Consider the following 24,158-nt stretch of genomic DNA (forward strand, 5'->3'; position numbering starts at 1 on the left):
GCCTGTGAGTGATCTTTAACACCGATTCTCAGGCTGTGAGTTCACTCCAATGTTCAAAGGTGAGTGATAGGTGTGTTTGCACCTTTGGTCATTGTTGAATAAATGAATGCCTGCCTATGTACTTTACAGCATGCCTCTGTGTCTCTGTGTGTGTGATCTAGTTCAACACTGATGACAAACAGAGCTCCATTCATGATGAGGCTTCCTCTGGTGCAGCAGAGAGGGAAGGACTGACAGGAGGTGGGTGTGACCAAAAATACAAAAAATGTATTACACTGCAAGTCTCACAGCTCCCTCAGTATTGAATGGTGGAGCTGCAGTGGACAATTGGTGAGGCAATTAAGAAAGTTAGTGCGGAGAGACACAGAAAGAGAGGGGAAAAACGCGCACATGGCTCGCGCTGCGTTCAGGAAGATTCTTACTCCGCAGCGCAAAAGTCTGAAAGTGAAAGAAAATGTACCAGGTTAGATATTGGTACAGGTGCACGGCCCGCAAATGTTGACAGAGTTTAAAAAGAGCAAGGAAAGACGTGCAAAGTTTGCGCCTGACCGCCGGTGATGTGAGGTAAGTCTGGCAGATCCTTTTCTTTGATGAATTAAACGCGTAAAACTCAGATAAGTTTTATCACTCCACAGCTGCGCTCCCTTCAAAGTCCAAACGAGGAAGCAGGTTGTGACTTTGATAAAACTCTACACTCACTGAGGCTGGATTTGTGCAATTGCACGCCGGTATTTCATGACTTTATTTGCACAGAATTTGACATTGCAGAACTGTCAACTGCTCTCATGCGTAATGGGCGGTTTGCGCAAAGATAAAAGGAAGTGTGCGGTGGCAGTCAGAGATAGTAACCCGGTCTTCCTCTTCCTTTTTTTTTTAAACTTTTAAAAAAGTTATTGAATGACTCGTTCTGAAACGCGTCCCTTTGACTTGGTTGCGCCTTTTTCCCTCAATTTGCTGTGGATGTGGACGCACAACAAGCGTCAGCGCAGCGGCGACCGGTTATTAAACATTCTTGTGACTTGTGTGAACTTCACTGATCTTTTTATAGTCTGATGATCCTTATCAGTATGTGAAGTTTGGCTGCTGAGCGTCACCTCCTGGAAAGAGTCTTAGCAGAATGCAGTGGGCGTCACTTAAATACTTCATGAAGTGCTGTAGTCAGGGAAGTGACTGGGAGATGCTGCGTTCAGGTGCTGTCGGAGGTTGCCTCAATGTGCCAGCGCATGCAGAATGAAGATTTTTCAAACACAATTAATTGTGTTTTTGTAAACAGTTACGTCAAACTGACAAATGATGTAGCTGTTTAGACATAACATAATTTGTGCTGCATCATCAGAATAATGAAAAAACAACTGAGTGTTTAACAGGAAAGAAACTAAACTTTGATGCAGTTAAACATTAAACAGAAATTTAGATAACACATTGCTCCTCTGCCTTATCAAAATTAGCTTTTTTGCAATTGCACAGGACAAGTACTAATTACTTGATGACACAGTCTCAGCTCAAGGTCCGTTTAGTAGCTGTTCTGGAGCTTTTGGTTGCATCACACCATCTTCCTCATCAGCTTGGAGTCTGTCTAGTTGTCGTGGAAGTATAGATATTTTTATTTCCATTTCTCTGGGCACTTTGAGGATCATCCATGATGGCAGGGTATCCTTAGTGCTCAGAAAAACTGGCTCACACGTTCTTTCCAGAGGCTTTGGCCATAAACCCTACAATTAATGGCTGAGCTGAGCTACAGCTGCCTTAATACAACAAGAAGCCTGTTGAAGCTGCCTGCCCGAGTGCAAATAAAGTAACATGCGAGGAATATGACCGGTGACGCACAAACTATTAAACTGCTCAGACACGGGATTTGGTGGCTTTTGGTCTCTTGTACTGCCATCTTGGATGTCAGTTCTTAAATGGGGCATTTTGGCAACTAGTTGAATTTCAAGCATTAAAGTTCAGTCATGACTTTGGAAATAATAGTTTGACCAAAAAGACTGAAATCAACTTAGACTTGGTAGATTTTTCCAGAGCCTTCAGCTGCAACTCACAGTCTTTATTAATGAACGACAGCTAAGCAGCTCTATCCACCGAGGATGACCTTGAGGTGTGACTGAAAGCTCAGAGAAAAGTTAGTAAGCAGACTTTGAGTTCAGATTGTTTTGTCACACTTGACTAATTTCCTCATCCACGATATATTTCTCATTACATAATTAGTCTCTTTGGCTACAATCATGGTTCAAATTTAAGTGTTGCTCCTTTGCCATGGCCTGTGTTTAATATTTCCAACAGTATTTGAACTCATCACCGCACTGGAGTGAATATTTCTTCTCCTTTTTTTTTCTTATGACACAACCTGCTGCCAACGCGCCGCTTTTCTCTTATTTTCACTTTGTAAGAAATGTCCTACTTGTGTTTCCTCTGATGCTGAACGCCAACATTCAGACACAAAGCTTGAGAGAATATTGCTCAACTTTCTAATAACTTTCTTCTCCATATTTCCATTTACCCATAGTCACGTCACAGCCTCATGTCTCCGCTGGACGCATTAAAAGCAAAGATGTAGATGAATTCTGCATGCTGGTGTGTGTGAGTTTCATAATGAGTGACAAGGGGTTTCCCTGCGCCCTGTTTCCTCCATTCATGTGGCTGGGAGACTGAGAAGCATAGAGCTGTCAACCCGGATATGACCTGAATATTGAGTGTGTTTGAGGGAGAGAGAGAGGAAGAGAGACAGTACATGTGTGACAGTGAGCGGGAGTGTGTGTGTGTGACGGGAAGAAGAAAGTGTGTGTGTGCGTGTGTGTGAAAGAGACAATGGGAGGTGTGTTTGCATGTTTTATTTATACAACCTTTATTTTAAGAGGCTTGCTGTTTGAGGTCATGTATTGTATTCCCTGTGTGTGTGTGTGTGTGTTTGTGTGTGTGTGTGTGTGTGTGTGTGAGAGAGAGTGTGTGTGTGGGAGAGAGAGAGAGATATATAAAGCCAGCAGCTCAGTCATTTCCTCATTGTGTTTCCTAGTGACCTCAGCAGCAAGCTTCCTCTTGTCACTTGCAACATTTTGCATCCCCAGCAGTTCAGTGTGATATGCTGAGCAGGACGTTAATCCATGTCATGTCGTTCGTGTGTTTGGCATCGACACACATAAAATGCCTGTAAATCGTTTGGACGTGTCCCAGCCTCGCTGATAAGCCAGCGAGGCACAAAGCAGGTTAAGGAGCTTTAGGTAATCTGTGACTCTTATTGTGTTCTCTCAGTCTCTTCTTCACACAAAATATCTATTAAAGATGTATTTTAGAATTATCCTGCATTACTGAAAAATCACAATCCTGTGTTTTAAACTGAAATTTCCAGCCAGTCGTAGCGTTGTCGTCTTTTGTTGAGATGCTGTGAAATGCCACTAGGGGGCAGTGTCACCCCAACATCGCCTGTGGCCTAAAATAAGTTTTGAAATCCAAAAAATCCAAGCAGCTGGCAAAGTGATTGATCAGCTGTCCCATCGTCCCCCACAAGCACGCTACAGTGATCGGTATGCTATCGGAAAGCCCTGGTTTACCTGCACAAAGCACCGTCTCTCGTATTTTACCCAATCAGACGTCTTCTCAGGTGTATGTGGGAGTTCAGACCGCCTGATTGACATCTGTAGGCCTTTCTAAAAGCAGACATTTTGACTCGTCATAGCAGGAACGCTTCAGGTGTTATTAATAACACAACAGTGTCTGTGTTCTGTTCAGTAGTGGGTCAACGTGCACAATGCCAGGACTCTGAAACCGGAGCTGCTAAATGGAACTGTGACACAATGTCCCCAGTAGACAAAGGCCTATTAAAGTAGGGTCACAGAAGGTCCACCCAACCGGAGCAGCGTGCTAACCTCCTGCGTGGGTGCGCAGGACCTTTAAGCGACTCTTTTGGAAATACTGTTGTTTCCAGTAGTCATACCTGGAGGTTCACATCCATCTCTCACTCTGACTCTGTGTCTTTTGTTGTCTTACTTGTTGGTCTCATACAGAGTTTGTATATTGACTCGTGCAGCTCTTTGTGACCTTCTGTCTTATATAAATTAACTTTCTTAATTACTACTTGCTTTTTCCTGCCATGCCGTGCATGTCAGCTCGCTAGCATAAAGCTGAAACAATTATTTGGTTAAAAATGCATCTGCGACTGTATTGATTTTTGATTAATCCCTTTTCAAGCCAATATGTGAAACGCTCTGTGGGTGCAGCTTTGCAAATATTAGGATTTGCTGCTTTGGTCCACTTCTTATCATTGTAAACTTGATATCTTTGGATTTTTGAACATAGCACGTCAGCTTGGCCCCATTTAAAACCTCTTCCACCTTGTTTTCTGGTGTTGTTTGATAAGTTTCCCGCTATAGATGTGGTCCTGTCTGCAGGACAAAGCCATGAGGCCTCTAGCAATATATTCGCCATGTTGAAGTCCCATCTGCTCCATCTAACCATGGTCACAGTGAAGAATGAGCTCTGCAGAATATCTGTGATATTCAGCCGTTGCGTTGTGAGTCAGTGAGCATGGAAATCAATTCAAAGCAGGAACCGGCTGATTATAGGTTGCTCTGCGTGCTTTGCCTCCGTATAGACAAATTAGGGGAAATGTACACGAGAGATGTTGCTATGGAGATGCAGGCAGAAGCAGGGAAAGGTGTGAGGTTCATATTGAGTTCAGCTTGAAGCAAATCAGCCTGGTGAGATCCAGGTTCAAGTGATACTCAGTTTGATTTTACCGTCAAGTCATGTGTGAAGTGTCAGCCACAGCAGAGAGCGAAAGCATGTAGAAAGCGTGTCCAAAACAGAATCATGTAACCCAAGTTTATGTTGCGAGGCCACAACTCCTTCCTGTCATGCTCAGAGAGGTCTGGGGGAATTCAAAGAAAAGCATACAGCTCACTGTTGAGCTGAGAGAGCAGATAAAAAAAGGGCTGAGATGTCACAGTTCAAACCACCGTCACACTACAGAGGAGTCCAAACATGCTGTACGATGCTTTTTCAGTGACATAAGAAACTCTGGTTACCAAAAACTGAACTATCACTTGCATTAGCTGATCATTTCGGCCGCTTGGGTTCAGCAGAAACGAGCTGTAAACACAAAGACGTCACGCTTTTTAAGCTGAGGCGGCAAACTTGTTAGCGAACAGCTGCTTATTGTCACACCAACAAATACGGAGCAACATTTTCATTCATTTGTGGTTGTGTTTGTGTCCACCTGATGAATTTTAGTCCAACAGTCACCCTCCTTTTAGCTCAGTTTTGTTCTCCACCAACTCCTGGGCGGAGTTTTTGCCTGCTAAATGCTGCTAAACGTCGGCTAGTCGCTAACTATTTCTGTGTCCTGTTAAGTGGTGGTGGGCGGGTGCCTGTTGTGGCTTGAAACGACACTGATGAGAGCAATGATAGCAAACCAGAAGAGCAAAGCCGTGAAGCCAAAACAATGAGCTGAAACGCTCTGTAGAGCTGAGGGGATCTGCAGAGTCAGGGGATAAGTTTTAAATATTTATTCTAGCAGCTTTAAGTTGCTCAGCTCCACCAACCTCAGACCATCAGAGCCTGAAGGAACAGCTCTTCTGCTGGCCAAGCTGCTCCCAACAAGAGGGCTCAGCGTTCATTTACCGCCCAGTCAATTACAGAAGAGGTTCGACCGTTGCCTCCCCGGCCTGTACCGCAGCAGTGGGGCTGTTCGGCTTTCCTGAGCATGCAGTCAGCAGATGTTTTTTTTTTGGAGGCTACTTCTGCTCTTTATGTTGCAGAGAGAGATGCAAACCACAGATAGCTCATTCAAATGAAAGTAACCCCTGTGTCTATTTGTGCAGTGACAAAACCAAATGAGTAGGCAGCTTTTACATCACACACAAACTGAAATTAGCTCAAGTCATCTCACCGTCACGTTTGTCATCCCTGTCGGCTCCCATTCAGCCTGAATCGTGCCGTCTCATTGGCGAGATGAGAAATGAATTAGAGCTGCCGATAACCAGAGACGATATTGACTTTTAACTGTACTGATACAACAGACATGTGATTCAGTGTGTTTGATTAGATCATTTAAGACATAAAACATGCTGTCTATGGGAACCTGAAAAGATTTAATCCTTCAATAAATCACCGCTGAAAAGTAAACTTTTGCAGCTGCGCCTCCATTCCTATGTTCTCACTTCAGCTGAAGGAGTACCTTGTTCCTCTGTGTGTTCCTCCTCTTTTACCACCTGTGGTCTTATGAAACCACAGTGGATAAAGTCACAGATGCAAAGTTTTTTTTCTTGACACTTTTCAACACTGGCCAGCCGCTATGTTTCATTTCCAACGGTAGTAGTTTCGGTGGAGAGTTACAGGGTCTCATTATGACCTCAGAGGAATAGTTTGACATTTTGGATCCCTTTGCTTTCTGGCTGAGAGTGAGATTTAAAAGACAGATACTGCTCTTGTGTGTGTGTATTCGTCAGGATGTAGCTACAGTTACACCCCCCCAAAACCGCAAATAACTTTTTTCTTTTTGTATGAAAAATAAGAAGCAGTATGGTTATTAGTAAGCTTTAGAGCTGCTGTTAGGTGTGTTTTTGAAGTTTGACGCGAGCCATGCTAGCAGTTTCCCTCCACTTCCAGTCTTTACGCTAAGCTAAGCTAAGCTAAGCTAAGCTAATCTCCTGGCGCGACCTTCATATTTAATGGACAAACACGAGAGCAGTGCTAATCTTTTCATCAAGTTCTTGGCAATTAAACATTTTTACTTAAATGCCAGTAATTCCTTTAATGTTCTGGGATGCTTTTCCACCCTGACAAGAAGAATATTTAAAGGGGAAATAACGAATTCAGGCAGCATGTGACTTGAAAGTGCAGTACAGGTGAAAAATAAGAAAGAGGGATGACTTGTACATGGTGGAAACGTCATTAAAGAAAGTAAACGGAGCTGTGATTTAAGTGTTCAGGTACTCCTCGGCTCTCCTATCGAGCACCTGCTGACGTTTTGGGGGCGTGCACACAAAAATTGGCAGGTTGTAAATTGTAACCGCAGTAAACGTACAGTACGTGCATCAGCGCGGTGCATGTTAACACAAACGCATGCGTCACTCGCCGCACACGGACAGTAGCTCTTCCTCATCTGTCACTGTCGAGCCTCGGCTTTGACACAATACATCTGTCAGGCAACAATAACCTCTTATCTCCAACATCTCAACTTTTCAGGAACTAAGAGCAGCAGCCTTGTTTGTAGCTCGAAGGGCGTACTTTGGATCCGCCAGTGGGGATTTGGACATTTTCTGAAAGCCTGAGAGCGGGTGAAAAACAAGATCCTTCTCCTGAGGGCAAAACACAAAAAACACAACATTTGTTTCATGCAAAATCCTCATTGAACTGAACCAACACTCTTGCCATGTGAAAAGGTGTAAAGGAGTGTAGAAGAACATGTGACTCGAGAATGAGTGTTCGGGTTTGTGTGTGTGTGAATTTTATGAGGATGTTTGTGCGCACTGTATGAGTGTGTGTGTGCATACCTGCTGCTCCTGTGGCCAGCTGGAACCTCTGATCCTTTCATTTTGGAGCTAAAGTGAAAGTACAGTGAGCAGCCTGAGCATTCCTGCCTTATCACGCTGTGTTTTTCACTGTTCTTAATCTTATCAGTTGATAACTTTCAGATCATGTAATGCACTTGGGTGGCTTTCTTATCTGCGCCTTAGCCAAAGAGGGTGGGACGAGGCTGATGTTTTCATTCCTGTCTGCTTCTTAGAAATGTTTCAGATTTGGCTGCACAAAGAGCCCTCACTGCAAGACATCAGCTCATGTGATTTTTGTCATGATTTCCAACATCACTTATCTTTACTGGCCCATCCCAGTGGAAAAAAATAGTAATATAAGTTGCAGTTTTTCCTGCAGCAGAGTCGTTCTGTGTCTGTGAAGGTTTGGATTCTGCAGTGAGACCATCAGGAACTGGTCTCACTCACGTTTTTAGCTCAGTCAGAGAAGCTGAAGCACGTTCAGCTGCTGTAACTGCATTCATTTTCATACCTTAATAGGAAACACTCCCATGTGTATAATCAGAGCCTGAACTTTGAAACAAATCCTCTTCCTGAATCGACGGTTCAGTCACACCCATAATACACTTTTTGTGGGCAGGTTCTGTAGGGCGACCACACTGGCTTACAGTTAAAGCTACTGGTTTCCAGTAAGATGCTACCATAGGGTGCAACTGGGTGGATGGAGGATGTGTGACAGTTCTTGTGTAGACACCACTCAGGGGTTAACTGTCTCACACTGTGCAACTTACATCCAACTAACTGGCAGCCGTTAGTGCAAGTGCACCGTACTCTACTACTGTGGGGTTTTTAGTCAGAGCTACTGGTTTCCAGTAAAGACCTGCACCCAGTGGCTTCACAGCAGAGGAAGTGGTGGTGGTGCAGTCTGAAACTTCACAAAAAGAAAAAGTGTTCATGCGTCGATTGCTTATCTTTTCATGCAAATTGTTTTTTTGGGTTTTTTTTTGCCTTACATGCATTTATGTATCTGCTTTTTATTTCACTGAGCTGATGCTGCAGCTACTTCCTGTGAGCACATTGTGAAAGAAAAGGTCAAAGGCTACAGTGAACAGAGCAACTATGCCTGTTCTATGCATCTTGATATATTTTATGCATCACTTCATCATGCAGCTCTCATAATTTATTCTTAAAAACATAAATGCTGAATGTTTTTACACCAAAAACAAGGAGCTTGAGTGTAAAGTTCAGAGTTTCTGACAGTTAATCAGTCAGGTAAGATTGAAGGTTTGCAAAGACAGAAAAGGTGAAAAAAATCCTAATGTGATCTCCTTTTTATTCTGTACTACATTTTATACATTTTACTTTGTGAATAAGGAGGACCCAGTCACAACCCTGCACTGTACATGAGATTATATCGCCACCTAGTGGAGAAGCAATGACATTACATCTAGTGTACGGCTCCACGTCCGCTTAACTGAACACTGTAGTTCTCTTGTTTTTCTTCTAAAATTAATCTGCAAGCAATTATTGAATCAGTTAATCATTTGTTATTTTTCAAGCAAACATCTTAAACAATCCTCAGTCTCAGCGAGCATTTCCTGCATGTTTTCTGTGATGATTGACTGAATATCTTTTAGTTTTGGCTTGTTTTATATGTAATATGAAGACATCAGCTCAGACCCTATTTTACAGATTAATTAAAGAAATCATGCAGAGATAAATCAAGCATGAAAGCAGTCGTTTGTTGCAGCCCTGCACTCCACAGTCGGGTCAGCCAACCTTTCAGCCTCAGACCTGCAGCATCGCTCTGCCTCCACCTGCTGTTTGACTTTGAAAACTGCTGAATTTAAAAACCTCTCATACCTCACAGTGGCCTTTTATTCATGTTAACCACATTTTTTCTCCAGCTATTTTATTTTATTTCATATATGTTCATTAATTGCAGGATTTTACGTGTCTCATTGTTAATCTTTGCGGTCTTGTGAGATTTAAATCTTGATGAACCTAGAGGACCTTTGAACCTTGAAACAAGAGGTCCAAATATTATAATATATCATAACAAATATGTTTATATTGATACATATAGAAGCATTAAGTACAGTTATCCTTGAGCAAGACTCATTTGCTGATCTCTGATAGAAGCTGCACAGAAGATGCTTTTTAAGCCACAGAGAGTTAGTGTCTCAGTCAGGTTTAGGAAATATCTGGAGGCTTTATTTTATTCTGAACTACTAACAAGCTTAAAGTAGATAAAATGCTCTAGAAGTGACCCTGTTCTCTGTTGTGTGAACCCTGCTGTTGCCAGAAGAGGAGCGTCTGTGTGCTGGAATTAAGGCCCAGTGTGTTTGTGCCCTGCAGCGCACAATCAGTGGATTCTTTCAACCGCTGTCATTTCCACAGGGTAAATGTTTGAAGCCCCGCCCCCTGAGGAATGTGTGGTATTGATTGGTTGGTGGGTGCCAGCTGGCGGTATTGATTGGCATACTTAAAGGCAACAATGGAGAGGAGCAGTGAGAAGCCGTCAGGTTTGGTTTCACACAGTAGATCAGCTCAGTGGAGGCAGAGACAGCTGTAGCAATGCATTAGGCTAATTTTGTGTGTGTGTGTGTGTGTGTATCCCCTCATAGTGAGCATTGATTGAGCTGCAGTCAAAGTCTTCCAGTGTTGGTGGGACACAGGGCCAGCTGCACCTGTTCGGAGCCTAATTAAAGACGAATAACCCTTAAAGGAACATTCCACTGAAATTTGACACTATCGATGTTTGTCGCTCCTTCCGATCAGTCACTGTTGTCAACTTTAGTTCATTAGAAGTGATTTCCAACAAAAGTCCAGTTTCCACGGAGACAACAACACTAAGAGGTGACAGCAGAAGCCAGACACAGAGGTGCTTTCAGCTAAATGCTAACATTAGCATACTAACATGCTAATGTTCACCAGGTATAATGTTCACCATCATAATTTAGACTGTTAGCATGCTAATGTTGGCTAATTAGCACTTAGCACGTGCAGCTGAGTCTGATGAGTGTTAGTAGATGGGGCAGAGAGGAAAAGTTGGAGGATGCTGTGTAATTTTAATAATAATTGTTGAGATTTTTCAGTCTGAAACAAAGAGGCGGACTGACCGATCGACTGACGTGTCATACGGAGAGTCGTGCTGCTCACGTGGCTAAAATGTGTCAAAACTTCTTAAACCAACCCTGTAAGTAATCCACAGAGCTTCCATTGTTGCTTACACAATGAGCCGTATTCTGGTGGAAATACAACCGTTTGGATCTGGAACTGGATTAACCTGCAGAGGTTATTTGAGAGATTTATTTGGGTGTTTTGATGCTATTTTGTCGCCTTGAAACTGGGCCATCATTGCAGTTAATGATAGCTAACATGCATTCAAACGGACCACAGCTGCTGATGCTAACAGGGAAGGAAAGAAATTTATGGGTTCTGAGGCATAATTGGGAATTACATACAACAAAATCAGATGGTATGTCTTTGACTATTGTTGTGAACATTTCACTTTGTTCAGATTTCAGGATTTTGTTCTCAAATCTGCTCATGTTTGCAGTAATTTTGTACCCAGTGTTGTGCAGACACAGTGACTTCAGCCTGACGGTTCCTCATCTCCTACACTGTTTCACTTCACTGTAGAGGATTTTATTGCCTTTATCATGTGTGAGATAGTTGCTGTCTTCATCTTAGTGGTTTTTTTCCTCCCGGTAAGAAAGATGGCCGTTTATTTAAAAAGCAGTTTCAATTCCCATTTAATTTTCCACACTAATTAAAAGTTTAATCACAAAAAAGGCAAAAAAAGGAAAGAAAATGTTAAAGTTTCCAGTCAAAGTGAAAATCAGACACCTCCTCTGGTCTCATCCAGTTTGTTGGAGCTCTGATGAAACTTTTCCATGTGGAAAATGTAAAAGCGTAGAGCAGAAAGGAATGGCAATGATTAATCAATTAGTTGTCAACTGTTAAATTCATCACCAACTATTTTGATAATTGATTAATCGGTTTGAGTAAATTTTTTATCAATAATTGATTCCAGCTTCTTAAATATGAATGTTTTCTGGTTTCTTTCTGCCACTGTGACAGTAAACTGAATATCTTTGGCTTGTGGACAAAACAAGATTATTTCCTTGATTAACTGACATGAAGACAAGTAAATGATTAGTTTGAGAACGTGGAACGATGAAATGTTTGATGTTCTTGCTTGACAAAATGACTTAAAAAGTTCGTCACGTATTAAAATAGTTGCTGATTATTTTTCTGTCCACTTATCGACTAATCGTGTACGTGACGGCGGTGACTGAAACGACAGTTTTTAATGTGTTTCAGTCATCTGGCGTCACTTTTATTAAATTAAGATCTCCAGAGCGGCTGAGTCACTGCTGGACCCTCGGTGGAGACAAAGACATCCCACCTGCAGCAGCAGCTCTGGTGGTCTCACTCAGGCATTAATCATCGTGGAAACCCGTCCACGTTTTCTCTCTTTCTGTCCCGTGTACTCAGCCCACAGGACCACACACACAAAGCTGGGAATACACAGAAATACCTCCCACACTGATACACAAACTCCTCAGATCAGGCTCCCAAACCGACGACAAAGTTTTTCTGAGGGTGAAGCGCCTCACTCCTCTCCCCCCTCCCCGCCGTCTGCGTCTCGGCAGGCTAATCAGAAACACAATAGCGTCTCAGTGTACCACCTGGAAACTAATAGTGTTTAGACTCAAGAGGAGGTGAGTCAGATCCTCTGCTCCTTCTGACTCATGACCCAGACCGGACTCTCCCAGACTGGATGGAGAAAGCAAACGTTGGTGGGGAGCAGAGATGAGGGAGGTGAGGTAGGGGATTCATTTGCGGGGGCGGACGAATCAGGATAAACACTACGATGCAACATATGCAATGATAACGTTTGTTGAGACTGTGCTGATGGTCGTTTTGGAGGCCGCAGCTGGTCATCAGTGAATATTAATGTTGAATTACATTGCTGTGGCTGAAGAACCGCTGTTCCTCTTTGATTATATAGTTTTCCAACAGTATGTTTGATGATTTCTGCTTTTTAACAGTCACATTTTTGCAGAATGTGCAGCTGATCAGCCAATCAGGCGGCAACTGTTCGCCCTTTGCGTTGCTCTGTTTGGCTAATTTTGTAAACTCTCATTGAAAATGACGACTTTAGATTTTGACTAAAGCTGACACACGCTGCCCATTCAGTTTCGTATGACTCACCTGTGTCGGTGCCTTTGTAACCGTCATTTACAGTAGCTGCTGCCTGAACTGTGGGCGAATCAGCAACAGGTGTAACGGTATCAGGGAGGCTGAGGCTCAGGAGGTAGAGCTGAGGGTTGGTGGTTCGTTCCCAGGCCTCGGCACTCCACATGTAGAAGTATCCTTGGCCTTGCCACCATCGTTTCAATGTGTGTGAATCGGTGAATGCAATGACGTCCACTGGCAGCGTTAAGTGTCAATGCAAGAAGTCGTGTTCCCTGTGTGTGCTTGTGCTGAAGGAAAAGCACCTTTTTGACATCAGGATTTTTGTTGCTGTCTGGAAATGGACAATCCAATGATCACGCCCACTTCACACAATGATTGAGACATATGACGGTTTGCAGAGCTTGAACTTCATTCTCCAGCTCAACATCTTCACACAACTGCTTCCGGCACTTTTGTTTAAGTACAAGTACAACATCACGCATGCCTTGAAGGAGAGACTGTCCAAAATGTGTTGTCTTATCCCCATATGTACAATTCCTTGCGTCACGCGGCATCAGACACATCACACCAACTAGTTTGCTTCAAGCGAATCCTGGCATTAAGAACATGGAGGATGGTGAGGTGGATCAGTGCATCTGACATTCATTTTTTCTTAACTATAACCACGATCATTCCTCAATCATAACCAGGTGTTATACCCATACCTTAATGGTAGTTTGCTTGCCGAGCCCAATCAGATTTCTGTTTCCTGCAGCACTACTGTACTGTGCTGATGGCTGCTTCTGTTATTTTGTCCACCCCTGTACATGTGATGATGACACAGTAAATGTGTGTGTGGGTGCTGGTTCATTCCAACTCATTGTGAAATCTCTGAGTCCTCCTGCCCGACAGTGTTTCCATGGTAAGACATCACCAGAAAAATAGTTCCACTGTATGTCAATAGCAGCGAGCAGTGATGGTAAATTCATGGTGGAAATGTTGCTTTGAGGAGACGGAAAGGCAACGCAAGACAGGGGCACATGGACAGACAAAGTCCTGGGCTATAGTCAGAGTTTGGGATTTATTAAGTTAATTCAGTGGAGTACGTCTTTCACACCAAATGCTGTACAAGAAACAATATTGAGCCACAAATGTGGATTGGATCTCGGTTGTTATCTGACTAACAACATTACATTAACACCACGTCTGGGAAAACCCTTTGAGCGTTGTCAGATCTTGTTAAATGAGGGAAAACGGCCGTTTGAAGAAGTGACACAGCCCACTCTTGACTCTTTCCATTGGCAAGTACCCCAGAGTGAGGTCAGCAGTTGGACCCCTCTCACCTGCTGACTCACCTTCCACGTCTTCACCCCTGCAGGGCAGTTGGACGCCCTGCAGGGGTGAAGACGTGGAAGAAATTGCTGGTTAGTCTACACAGACACATGAGAGTGCCTAAATGAGTCAGTGCTAATGCGGCAGAGTAAACTGTTGCAGCTTCCATCATTCAGCGGCAGCACGTGAGCGCAGAGCTGAAGTCAGTAATTATTATATGCCATCTTGGATTTTACCTGGGTTGATTTGACTGTAGGCAAGACTGTCTAACAGTAAGAGTGATACTCTGCCTCTGAAGAGTTGGAGGTCTTTTTTTAAAATCAAAAGCACAAGAGTGTTGCTTCAAAGCTAAGAGCTAACATAACATCATCTTAATCTGCCAGAGACATTCAGTCATTTCATGATATCTGGCTCTGAGTTATAACAATAATATAATAAACATTATTTGTATTGTACTTTTTAAAGGCAGAGTTGATGTGATTTACAAAATAAAGCCAATCATAATGAAACAAAAAACAAGATAAAGCGCAATATAAGAATGATGAAGGAAAAACTAAACAGAATATAATTAATTGCGACTGATGAATGACAGTGTTGAGATGTAGGAAGTAACAAAGAATTTTATCAGGAATTGTTGGACCAAAACTGGACTTTCAACTAAATTGAATAGTGGCTTACAGAGGTACAGCACAAAGCTCTGGACCCTGTGTAGGCTTCCTCTATGGCCCGCTCCCTGCACCCACCGCTATTTATTCTGCTGTCTCTGTGGGGCTCTGAATGCTCAGTTCCCCCCAGTCCCATGCCCCCGCTGGCTCACACTTGTTGAATATCCAAAATAAAGAGTTGCTGTGATGGCCTGTGTTTGCTGTATGTGCAAGCAAAGTAAGTTTTGCTAAAGTAACTCAGCAACCATAACAACTGGAATGTACTGTTTCAAAGAGTCATGCTCTGCGGTACCAGACTGAGACGCCTACAGGGTCACCCAACCACTGCCCGACGCAAGATCAAATGTCCTCAACATCCAGAAATAATACAACAGCAGTAATAGAGGCAGAAGGCAGGGTCTCTGCAGACAGAGATGCCGACATACGACTAACCAGCCATAAGTAATGACTTTGTAGGAAAAGTAATTATATGGCATGTTATGAAGGAAAATCCTGCTCTGCCCTTGAAAGATTCAGTGTTTCTATATAAAGAACAGTTATATTCTTGTCCTTTTTAAATACCATCATAAGATTTTTAATGTTCACATAAGCCAGACATGTTTTTATGTGTTTAGCAGCTGTTTTAGTTGTAAGAAACCAAGGCTACTGAGCGGTTGTTCTGAAGTATTTTATTGCCTTCAGTTGAAAATTTAGTTTTAAAACATGGCTAAAAATGTGTAAAATACCTTTCGATTGCATGCCGTTCAGATTAGTTTTCTGTAACTGTGATCGTTTAGGGGCCCCCACCATATTGCTGTTCATAGGCAGTCATGCTCTTCATCACATTTAAAAAAACAAAACAAAAACACATTAATAGAACTTAATTCATACGATCACATGTGCATGTATGTTGTATCTTCAGCACACACAAAAAAAACCAACCACAACCCCTAATATCACATGTTCAAATAAATGTACAACACAGTCTTATTTTAAAGAAGTACAACCAGTATGTCTTCAGAGCACAGTTGTACATTATGTAGGCATAGGCACGTAACCCATAGCAATGACTGTGTGAGGGTTTGATTCCCACATGGATACTAAAGATAGACCCCTGTGCATTCATTCTGATATTATGTGTAATGGGTTCTCCTTGACTCATCTGTAGACTCAATCTCCCACAATCCTCCCACAGTGCGCACTTTGCTGAGGCAGCACTTCTCAAAGTCTTACTTTCTCTTTTTCTCCTCATGCACAGAATCTGTGCAGCTGCAAGTCAGTGACGTAAACAAGTAAGAAAACAGTCTAAGAACATTTATTTTCATTTTCATTACCTCCCGATAGATGGCTTTTTACTGATCAACTGCGCGTTCATTTATTTACTGTGGGCTGCAGCTATATACTGGACACTGTAACAAGGTACAGGTCCATGGCTATCCCTGTGGCCTCTGTGCTGCTGAAACTATTTTATTTTCATATTAACTAACATTCAGTAACTTCTATATGTAATGTAGATATATTCAGTAACGATAGCAGTGTGGCTCTATGGTTGGCTATGTTAGCCTGCCTCGGTTGGCCCCCCACGTTGATCCGTGCTGAGCTATCTAACATTCATGGCCCTCAGAGGATTCGTCCAACTGATTTGCTGATGCCCTGATTTAGCATGTAGCTCCACCTTTAATTTGTCCAAAACTGTTTATGACAACACCTGAAAACTAATATTTTTCTGTTTTAGCATGCTAACATGCTAAACAAAAATGATGAGCTTGGCAAACACTATGCACCAGCATGTTAACATTGTTGTTGTAGCATGTTAGCATTTAGTTCAAGGCCCCACTGTGCTTGAGTACAGCCTCAAAAAAGAACTTCTGATAGCATTAACATTCAAATAACGTGACTGTAGGCTCTTAGTCTTGTTTCTGTGGGTGTCATTCGAGGGGGCTACTGTTCACATGAGACAGTGGTAATGCCTTTTAGCTGGATGGTGTCTTACCAGAAACTGGCACACACAGTCTGCAGTGCTGCAGTAACCCTGCAGAGCTGTCATATCCTGTTCATCAGCAATATACAGAATATATACGTAACCAGGCAGAAGAGCAGTTGCATCCGGTGCAAGGGTCTGTGTGCTCCCTATTTCTGTCACTACCAGTTTGACTACATATAACAATCATGAGGCATATGTACTTGCCTCTGTGTCTATATGAGGGTTTGTGTGCATGTGTGTGCTGTGAAAAGCATGGGAACTGCAGAGGAGGATGTGTATTTATGAAGCTGGCTCTGAGTTCCCATGATTTCCCCCGGACAGGAGGCTGCGCTGGACATTATCCCCAGAGGCGGGCTGATTTATACTGTGAATATAGACAACAGACCAGTGGCCAAGTCCAGGATTCACACTTTATGGCGTTGTGGGTGATTTCAGGTTGGTTGCCTCTCAGTAGCGCTAAAACTTGTCCTGAAACATTGCAAACTGTATCGGAGTGAGTGGCTCTGAGGTTTCATCTGACTGTAAAAGCAGGATGGTACATTCACAGGATGATACAGTAATGTTGTTTTCACTTTGTCTGTCTCATTACCGCTATGTCAGCATGCGTAACGCTCCGCAAGATGACAAATCTCTAAATGTCACACACAGTGCTGGTCAGGCTGAGATGTTTCAAGAGCTCTGATTTACTCAAACCTAGATGAAGAAAATGACATAAAATGAAAACCATTCTGTTCGCATTCAAGTGAATTTAAGTAAATTAAAACCCTCAATGACCTGAACTCACCTGTATAGCTGGACCCAGTGTAGCCACAATCAGACTAAGACTTACAGACATACATACTTATTTCCAGTTTTGATTTCTGGGCTCTACTGCCTGAGCTTTACTTTTTTGCCATCCCATGTGGCTTTGACACTGCTACTGCACTGTGACCCCACAGGAGGAACATTTTTGTTTTATTCGCGCTTTGCAGGATTTGAGTAGAAGCAGTTTAGGCAAAGTATGTCCGTCTCAAACAAAGAGCTCGAGTGTGCGGTAACACGGTGGAACAGTGAAACGTTTTTGGGAAATGTTCTTGTCTGCTTTTCTTCTGAGAGTGAGAAGCTGGAGTCAAGATGTGGTTAGCTTAGCTTAGCATCAAGACTTATGGCTAGCCAGGCTTTGTCCAAAGTGTGAAAATATGCTTACATGCCCACAAACAAATATGTTGTCCTTGATGGTTTAATAAGAACATCAAAACTGTGGTTTCTGTGTGAAGTCTGTGTGCAGCATCCTGAAGTCATGCTACCGCAGAGGCCTAAAATCAAAACTGAAAGCTGTGCTGTATTCGCGTCTTTGCTAAATAGCGGCTAGTGTAGCCACAGATGACAATGACAGAATAAAAGTAAATGCTAAATTGTTGTGCTTAACAGTAGCGCAAGTACATGTACATGTACAAGTAAGAAAAAAGTAGTAAAGTCAGAGATCTCAGTTATGTAGGAGTAGCTACTGCATGTCATGTAAGCTAACATTAGCTATGTAAGCTAACATTACATGCCAAAACAAACCAAAGTACTACTGTAGCAGCAAACCCCGAGTTACTGAATAAAGCAAGAGTGTGTTTTATTGTTTATGAAGTCAACAGCCTGTTTGTGAAAGAAATGATGTGTTTTTCTTTCAAAGGTTACAGGGTCTCACTTCAACGCGCGAACATGAGGTTGATACCAATCTCTTGATTTCGCTTTCAGAAGACAGCAAACCACCATTTCCCTCAAAATGATGAACTATTCTTTGAGGCAAGATATTTAACATGATTTCTTCATTAATGTGCAGCACGGATGTGAGATCAGGAACTCTTCCCTGGATGCTGGGAAGGGTTACTGGTACCTCTGGGAATTCTGGGAAAAACTGTTTATTTCTGAATTCAGCAGCCGATTGTGCCGTTTCTCATGACACACACAGTGAGGTCAGTTCATGGGTCGACTTCTCAGGCTTTCTCTTACACACCCACCCACCCACAGACACACATACACACACACACACACACACACACACACACACACACACACACACACACATCCCATATCTGCTTAAGGGAAAATAGTGTGAGCAGCTTGAAGCTGAAAGAGGAAGAGCAACTGCAGCTTAAGTAGGAGATTCTTGTGTATTTTCTGTGTGTGTATGTGTGTGTGTGTGTGTGTTTGTGCTTGCCTCAGAAAGTTGGCCACTCATTAGTAGAGAGCTCTTGGAGGAAGTGGTGGTTACCGATGACTCAGCCAAGCCATGCATTTCATTCTTTCTCTCTCTGGTCTCTCTCTCTCTCTCTGCGCTCTCCTCCCTCTGTCATCTGCTTTTCTTTCTACATTCTATTCATTCCTCTTTTCTGTTCTGGCTCTTTATTTTCTGTCCTGTCATTCTCCCACTCTCTGAATCTCTGTCCCCCTTTCTGCTCTCTCTCTTCCTGATTCATCCTGACCTTTGGAGGTGTCTCAGTGTGTGTATGTGTGTGTGTGTGTGTGTGTGTGTGTGTGTCTTTGTGAGTAGGACACTCAGCAATGTGTGTGGGAAGATAACTGGCTTCCTTCAGAGTGATTAAAACATTCCTTCTCTCTTCTTTTTCCTCTCTCCTCTCTCTTTCTCTGCCCTTCTCAGTTGTCAGTGAAGACTTTCTGATGAAGAGGAGGATGAAGGCTGACAAACTGGTGAGTGAAAGCAAGCTGGACATCAGTTTTTTTTCAACACTGGCTGGTATTTATGAAGCTTAGAAGGAATGCAGGTCTAGGAAACCCTTTTCTTCCAGATTGTAATGTATGGGCTGGTCGAGGATAATTGTTCTGCCAGTCTAGATCAGCATTTCTGCTTCAAGAGGTTTGATAAAACAAACCAAAATAAAGACAATCCACATTTTCGGTTGTGTTGTAAGACTGGAGAAAACAGAAGGCGAAAGAACAGGAAGGGTTGAAGAGCTAGACGGAAAATATTACAAATGTTTTCCGAGTTTTGGATTGGACTGAAAGCTATTTGATGTTACTTTGAGTGCGTTTTATGTCTCTTAAGTCTTCAAAAAGCAGTTGAAGAATCCCCCTTTTTTTTGTAATTAGATCATAGTGATTTTTCAGTGCTCTTCCAATAAATAGCACAGCATGAAAAAGCGGCTTCTCATCCGGCAGCAATGGGTTAAAAAAAATAAGAAAAGTGACAGTGGATAATCAAAGACGGCGGATAGCTCTGTGAAGACAAATGTGTGCAGCTTGTTGGCAGCCGGTCAGGTTGCGGCAAATATCGGCTATATTTGGCGCTTGGCTATATGCCCGCTTCTCCAACCTTAGTCATGTAATCATGGTGTGACGCATTGACCGCACCTGCGAGGGGCTGAAGTGAAAGTGCTCTGTATATCCTGGTGATATTAGAGCAGCTGTCTTCAGATGGAACAAGGTGATCAAAGAGCTGCAGTTCAGGAGCACTTTGATCACCTTGATCAATCTGTGTACAGACATGAGTCTATTTCTGACGTTAGTGAGAGTTTCACAATCTGCACTGACGCACGTTATACAACATAAGTGAGCGGCATGTTATTTCAGTGTACATATGAGGAGATCAAAAACACACGTACTGTGCTGCACGTTCACATTTTGGCTTTCTCGAGTCAGCTAGCTACGAGTGACGACTGTGCTTCTGCACATTTTTCGCGCTCTTGTGTAGTTTTATCGGACGTGCAGTGATGCATAGAACTCTTATTTTTTGTGTATTTTGTAAACCATCACTTGGAAGATGAAGGTGTGTGTTTCTTTACTTCCATGGCAAATTACTTTACTGTATGTCCAGTAATAACTGCAGTGACAGAAGCCTTCGACATAGATACCACAGATCACTTTGTGTTTTTATCCAGCCAAACTCAGAATATGTGACTATCAGCTCTACTTCGCATGAAGACATCATTCTGCACCTTCTGGCAGCCATGTTGGAAGTCAGCTCTTCAGTGTGCAGTAGCTCAAAACATCTTGATACCGCAAACTTGCTGTCTCAGCAAGCAACAGGCATGATAACGATGTGGTCGATTGGGTAGCGATAATTTCACTGATGCATCTGTTTGGCTTTGTGTTTGACTAATTCTCATTTAGCTATTACCAGTATGAAACCATCACTTCCTTGGCTGTATTAAGAGAATTGGTAACCATGTTACCAGATGGTGCCCCAGTCATTTCAATGAAATTTGCCCACCCGACCATAAACCCAAGAAGCTGTTTGGACATACAGTAATAGCTTAAAAGTTGACAACTCAAAGTGGAATTTCACAGTGACGGTCTTAGAAATGAAGTCATGGTTTTATAGCCTTTTTATGACTGTATATGGAAAAAATTATTAGCTGTCAAACTATTTCTGACTGCATCCACAAATACTTGGGCTGTATTCAGAACGGCCTAATACATACTACCGACGAAAGCAGTGTGCGCTAACACGCTGTATGCTAACATAGCAGTTTGCAGTATGAAGTCAATTTATTTGGCAGTAGCTGCATAGTTTCCAACTTTATTGATCCCACACTGGGGAAATCAAGTTGTTACAGGCAGCAAGTATTACAAAAAGCAAAAACAGTGGCACAGAAGGGTCAAGATAAAAAAAAATATACAGGACTATGGAAGAGAAAATCAACTATGTAGACGTACATTATGCACAGATTATAAAAATCTTATACTAAATTAATTATACTAAATGTCATAAAAATTCTACTGCCCATAAAAAATCGCATCGCCAATATTCTTATGATAAAATACGTGAACAATTAAATCTAATGACAGAATAGCAGCCGTATGAAAATTAAAATGTCTTTCACTTGTGGGCTTCGTCTGCCTCTGTTGCTGAAGTTGGCCGGTCAATTTTCATAATCAACACGATTGATTTTCTCCTAAAAAAATAGCGTACAAACATTGTTAGCTTCCTGTTCTTGGCCTGGCTGGTTGTTGTGACGCCTCCAGCGCTTTGCATTGTGGGACATGGTAAGCTTGACAGACTGGTCTGATTTTTGACGAATCAGTACAGCATCCGGTTATTTTTGGCATGCTGCAGATTTCTTATTACATGCTACATTTTGGCCAAATCAGTACGCACTGCTAGTATAGTAGGCAGTTTTCAATACAGCCAAAATCTGTTCCTGGGTGATGGATCACTGCCGGCTAGCTAACATAGACGTTAGCTGTAGTGCTAACAGTTGCGACGTATGATAGCTGCTTTGTTTTTTTAGGCTACTGACCACTTAGCATGCTGAACGTGTGTTGTGTGAAGGTTTAAGACAGAGCACAAGGAAAATTTTTTGTGCCTGTTTATCTGCCCCAAACACCTTACTGCGCAGACATTAGCTGGAAGCTAACGAGCAAACGTGCGTGTTTGTGTTCGGCTCAGCATTTGAATGTTCCCAAACGTCACTAGGAGCTCCAGTTCCTATTATTTTCCTCTTACTTCTGTATGTATATGAAGTAGATTCATAAAGCCCTGAGATTCACACGAAACTCTGCCTAAATTTAAACACATTTTCGCTAAATTTCAAGCCACCCGTTGACTGTAAGGGTACAGCAAAGGTTTCCCATGTACAAAAAACCTTTCTCGTACAAAGAGAAGAAGAGATGCTTTGTACCAGATTTACCAGCTACTTTCTGACCTACAAAAACACAACCATCACTGGACTAGTTTCCACACAATATCATAACCAAAAATACTTTAACTGTGGATTTGCCACAGTGAAGCCTCAGTGGGAGGGGTAACACTGCATGGGAAGTAATGTTATCATCACACCTCTGAGATCTGGTTAAGAAAATCACCCTCTGCTCACTGATTTTGAGTCAACATTCATATTGTGAATCACCGCCAGTCAGTTCACAATATTAATATGAAGAATGAACCATGTTTTGTAGTAGTTAAGGCCCTGAATAAACCCCAAAACCGACATGAGCAGCCGTGCAGACAGTGGCTGCACATGCTGGTCTGTACATAGTGCACTGGTTTTATTCATATATAGATGCAGATGTTAAGATGCCGCCCATGTTCTGCTCATGTCCAGAGCCTCGGGGACATGCACATGACAAATTTGATGTCACTCAGATGCTCGTGGCTAAGATGATGTGGAAAGTATAATTTGGGCTCCCAGCTGCACAACAGAAGAAGTCACACACGTGTCATTCTTGAGTGCAGATACAACAGGATTGTTCATTCAGTCTGGAAAGAAAAGGCTCAGAAGGGGCAGTGGTTGTGGTTATATTTTAGCCTCCATATGAGGCAAACATTAAAGGCCATTCTTCAACAAGCGTGTTGATTTGTTATCTGTCGAGAGCTGTCCATCCAGAAACACTCATCTTATTTGAATTGTAAATATAACCGAGCCTGTACGTCTCATTTGACTTGTCTGCTATCAGATGTATTTTTCATGATACATTCTGACCTTGACTGCAGATTTGGTCAGCAGGACCCTCTTCTGGTGGTTTTTGTTTCTGTAATATCTCTTTCACTCTCTTTTTCGCTCCCTGCTCTTTTTCCTCACTCCTTTCATTCAACACACTCTTCATAATGATCTATAAGTGGTATCAGTTTCCGTCGATTGACAGAAAAAGGCTCACAAACACACACGTACACACTCACACCCACCTATGCCAGCCCTGTTCCGTCAAGGCTCCCCCCGTTTACGGTAAATGTGTGTTTTTGTCATCTGTGGGCCTGGATCAAGTGATGCAGTTAGTTTTGGTATCATGTCCGTGGCCGTGCGTCTCCACCACTGAGAGAGACCGAGAGCAATGCAGCGTGGGTAGGCGTGGGAGGGCTGCGACAGAGATGACTCAGCGCTCTGTTACCGGGTAGAGAAGCACCAGACGCTCTCCCACCCCCATACATTAAAAACTACAGTATCTGATGTAGCTGATCTGATGCTTCAGCCTTGGGTTAACACTTACCTAAACTGGTCATGGATAATATTTGCATTTCCCAGCAAGCATTTTCTGCTGGCGATGGATTAATAAATAGCAAAGAAACACTTGAAAAAGGTTGTTGTGGTGGAGCTGATGTCAGAGGAGTCCACTGAACGACATGTTCAGCTAACCTGAATGAATAGTTTGCCGTTAGCTTTGTTAGCCAGCAAGCAAGAAAAGCAACCAGCGTTAACACGACTAGCCACTTCTAAAGCTAGCGTCTGCTACATTTAGTCATCTGCTGAAAATCAAACCAAAAACCTCAAAGCAGCACTGAGCAGATACTGTACTGGTCTGCAGGATCACAGTGTCTGAACACGTGAGTCAGCCAAGAGGTGTCAGTGATTCAGCTGAAATCCAACAAATATTTAACTATCCCAACCGTCTCCCAGAAATTCTGTTTACATACAAACGTGTCTGTGTATGTATACACCAGTAAAATGTTAATCAAGAACATACTTCACTTAGTTTTTGACAAATTATCCAATCTTGCAATATTTGTGACGACAGCATTATTCAGCTTTTCTGTGGGTATGTTTCGGCACGGGCAAAAGATGCAGTTTGGTTTAATAAAGGAAAAGTCAGCAGTGAATTATATATAAACATATTTTTAAC

At 42.5% G+C, this 24,158-nt stretch overlaps 1 long non-coding RNA gene across 2 annotated transcripts in view; it reads left to right on the top strand.

Moving 5' to 3' along the window:
• Positions 1-300: 300 nt before the first annotated feature.
• Positions 301-24,158, top strand: part of LOC143328371 (uncharacterized) — a 73,632-nt gene continuing 49,774 nt past the window's right edge. The window contains exons 1-2 of one of the 2 annotated variants that reach the window (XR_013077807.1): positions 301-564; positions 19,243-19,292. This is a non-coding gene — a long non-coding RNA (uncharacterized LOC143328371). Of the gene's footprint in view, positions 565-18,820; positions 19,293-24,158 lie in introns of those variants that run through there. The other variant, XR_013077806.1, reaches the window with a different exon arrangement.

This window comes from Chaetodon auriga, chromosome 11 (genome assembly GCF_051107435.1).
Source record: "Chaetodon auriga isolate fChaAug3 chromosome 11, fChaAug3.hap1, whole genome shotgun sequence".
Classification (NCBI taxonomy): Eukaryota; Metazoa; Chordata; class Actinopteri; order Chaetodontiformes; family Chaetodontidae; genus Chaetodon; species Chaetodon auriga.